Raw genomic sequence first — 4048 nt, 5'->3', positions numbered from 1 at the left:
CCACTGCCTTGTGTTCTGCAAACAATGGTGGGATTTGGAATTGCGTGAGCCACACAAATCCTTTCTCTCTTAAGTTGTGTTTGGCAGGGCGTTTATCACAGCAGCAGGAAAGAAAACTAAGGCATTCAACATCGTCCCTTCCATGACCTCAGCTCTTGTTGGCCACATCCCTGGCCAGGTAGGGCGAAGCACCTGAGGACCTGGGTTGGAGGCTTAGAGAGTAAGACTGGGAGACTTTCTCTGGCAGAACTCTGATTCTCCTTCAGCAGTGAGTGAAACCCAACCAAAATGCCAATAAATTCTCTTGCCATCCACGTATCCACTAATGGATCCACTAATGAGGGTTCAGAATTATTTTTCCATCTTCGAGCTATCTGAGAAATAAAAGACTTGGTTATGAAAAATAGCTATAAAGATTTCAAAAGTCTTTTTTTTTACTGAAATGACAAAGTCAAGAGGTTCCTCCCTTCCATCCCTGGATAATGAGATGGCACCCACATACTTCAAGAGATGTTTCTCTCTCCCAAGGGCTCTTTGTTCCACAAAAGAGCTGGGTGTTTAGTGTCAGGGAAACTGATGAAGTTCCAGAGCAGCCTGCCAAACTCAAAGACAGAGACACACTCAGAGAGACACTGAGAGAGGGAGAGACACTTATAGAAAGAGATAAATGAGCATACAAATCACAGACACACAGAATATACAGAGCATCATGGGAAAAAAACACCAAGCAAACCAATGAAGCTGGAAATGTGAGGAAAGCAGCTGCATCAAGTCCTGTATTTCACATTCTACCATGCTGAAAACTTAGCTAATTTTCAGCTAATGCAGACATTGTACCATTTAGATGCCTTAGAGCAGTGGTTCTCAACCTCTGGGTCTCGACCCCTTTGGAGGTCGAATGACCCTTTCATAGGGGTCACCTAAGACCATCAGAAAACACAGATATTTACACTATGATTCATAACAGTAGCAAAATTGTAGCTATGAAGTAGCAAGTGAAAATAATTTTATGGTGGGGTCACCACAAGTTGAGGAACTGTATTTAAGGGTCACAGCGTTAGTGAAGGTTGAGAAGCACTACCTTAGAGGAAAGACAATTTCACTTGCAGAACCTATTTAAGGCAGTCACACACTCAACAAAATGTGTCTTTGATCTCCTGACATCTTTGCAGGCACCTGATGTGCTGAATTTGGTCCCTCACCATCCCAAAATCTAGATGGCCTCTTCTTTACTTGGTCCTTCTGGAAAACGGTCCTAAGTTTATAGGTGTGTGCGTGTGTGTGTGTGTGTGTGTGTGTGTGTGTAAAGCAACAATAAATATAGAAGAGAAGCTTGTGGATTTGAAAAGAGCAATTGGAGGAGTAGAAAGGGAAAGGGAGGAAAGTGGAGAGATGGAAGTGATATAAAAAGAGTACTCACGTAAGAAATTCTCAAATTTTTTAAATTAAAAGAAAACACACCATCCCTTAGTACAGGAGAACTGAAGAGGAAACCACAGCAGATCAGAGAGCGAGGCCATGCCTTTGGAAGGTAAACTCTAGCTTTCTGTCTCTGATCTCACAGGGCTTCTTTGTGCAGACACGGGGGCTCTCATGAAATATATGCTCTCAGCTTCAAAATTCCCTTGGAAATGAATGAGCCCAGGTAGGAAGCTGTGGTGGCTTGAATGAGAAAGGCCTAAATAGGCTCATAGATTTGAACGCTTGGTCTCCAGTTGGTGGAACTGCTTGGGAAGGTTTAGAAGGTGTGGCCCTGGTGGAGGAAGGTTGTCACTGGAGTGGGAGGTGTCAAAGCCCATGCCATTCCCAGTTATCACTCTTTCTGCTTCATACTTGTAAGGATGCAAACTCTCAGCTACTGCTCCAGTGCCATGCCTGTCTGCCTCCCACCATGCTTTCCACCAGGATGGTCATGTACTCACACACTGGAACTCTTAAGCCTGCAAGTTAAACACATTACACGTTTTTAAATAGAAAAGAACTAGACAGAAGTAGAATGAACAGGTAGGTGAGAACTCTATGTAGTGGTTAAATGTATAGCTTCTGAGGAGAGACCATTGGATTCAAATCTGCATCCTCAACCTCACTGCTGTGGATGACAGCCAAGTTCCTGAACGTGTCTGTGCCTCTTTTCCCTCTGCTGCTACACTGGAGATAACACTTGTCTCTCCATGCTGATCTGAGTATGACAGGCAGCTCTGGGCGGTCCTTGAGGTAGCCTGGACATGGGGAAGGTATCAGAGTGTGGCAGCTGCTGATGCTGTCATTTCCCCTTCAGCTCAGAGGTCATCAAGAGCAGCCCCCCGCCCTCACAATGGAGAGTCGACTCTGATATCCTGGGGAGCTGTTCCTTTGCTTGACTGATCAGGCCTCCTTTCTTCCAGAATGGGCATGTACTGAAGGGAGCCGGTGTATGTGGGCAAAGCACCGGGTATCCGCCACGTGGGCTGTATTAGTCCGGTGAGCTTGGCAGAGCACATCACCATGTGAGGCTGGGGTGGACGGAAGCAGCCACCAGAATCCAACCGCACTTCTTCTCCTTCTGTCTCCAGGCACCATTTTTCCCCCAGTCGTTGCTTTTAATCAGTGGGGTCTGGATGGTTCCCAGGACTGGAGCAAAAGCAGAGCAATCTCCCCAGGAGGAGTCCTGAGGGACCCTGGAATTAGGGGAGTGTGCTCATCTTCTCTAGAATGCTTCCTATATAAGATAGTCTGTCCCAACATCCACAGACAAGGCTGCTGGATCTGGCTGGGCCCTGCTCCTGACCGCTTTGAAAACTCAGGAGGTCTGACTTGCAAACTCACCAGGCTTGACTTCCTGACTGGCAAAGTCAACCCAGAGCTGAGGCATCTAAACACCACTTCCCCCCTGGTGCTGCAGGGCCCATGGCTCCTGCTATCGCTGGCCGCCTTATTCACTGTGTTCCTCGACCACTCTCTCACGATGCCTGACCTGTGACTGCAGCTTCTAATATGTGCTCTGAGCAGGTTGCCTACTGGAGGAGGAAGTCTTATGGTTGATAGCTTACAGGGTGAACCCTGACTCACAGCCTGAATCCCTCTGGCAGACTGAGCTAGTCTAGTCACCCCTCATATTCAAAACAGACCAGGGCCTGAGGCACAAGTGTCCCTCTCTGAGCCACCTTATTTGTACATCATGATGTTACAGTTTCTTCACATTAATGGAGTATAAAATTAAACATATGGATCTTCAAAAACGCCTGCCTTTTGTGAGCTTGCTTGGGCCATTAATTACCACTGCTAAGGATCAGGGAAGTGTGCTTCATGCTATTACGTCCTTTGCAATTTTAATTACATTCTAATCAAAGCTTTTACATGGCCTATTTTAGGGCTTTCAGTTTAATTATTGGCATTAACAATATTCTGTTGTTGCTTTACAGAGCCCTTCTGGCCATTTATCTTTAAATGTTAAGTATTTAAATAAATGGACACCTTGTGGTCCAGAATTTTAAGTGGCCATTCACTGGAGTATAATTTTCTCTCTTTCTTTCTGACTGCTATTGCAGACAGAACCAGGTTAAAGCCAGAATCAAATAAAGCTCAAGGACTCAGTTTTCAAACAGTGGCACTTTTTCTTGCATTCTTATTCTTGCTTTTGGTTTTGAAAATTCTAGAATTTTATATTTCAATCCAGATATTAATTTTTAAGTGTCTTGTGAATTTTCTCTGGATTTAAAATTGTGTTTTATGGACTATCATGATTTTACTGTTAAATGTCTCATATTCATTTTACATACTCTGTGTGTGTGTGTGTGTGTGTGTGTGTGTGTGTGTGTGAACTCCATGGTGCATGAGTGGTGAGCAGAAGACACCTGTGGGAGCTGGTTCTCTGCTTCAACCAAATAGGTCCTAGGGATCAACCTCAGGTTGTCAGACTTGGCAGTAAGTATCTTTCCCCACTAAGGAGCCACACTGGCCCTCATGTTCACCTTCAAAGTTGCTTTTGATTGCAGCTGCTGTGATGTTTTTGTAATCTAAGCTTTGAACTGGATTGGAACTTCACTTAGGCATTTCCCTGCCTCACCCC

This window comes from Meriones unguiculatus, chromosome 1 (genome assembly GCF_030254825.1).
Source record: "Meriones unguiculatus strain TT.TT164.6M chromosome 1, Bangor_MerUng_6.1, whole genome shotgun sequence".
NCBI lineage: Eukaryota > Metazoa > Chordata > Mammalia > Rodentia > Muridae > Meriones > Meriones unguiculatus.
This window is presented reverse-complemented; position numbering follows the sequence as displayed.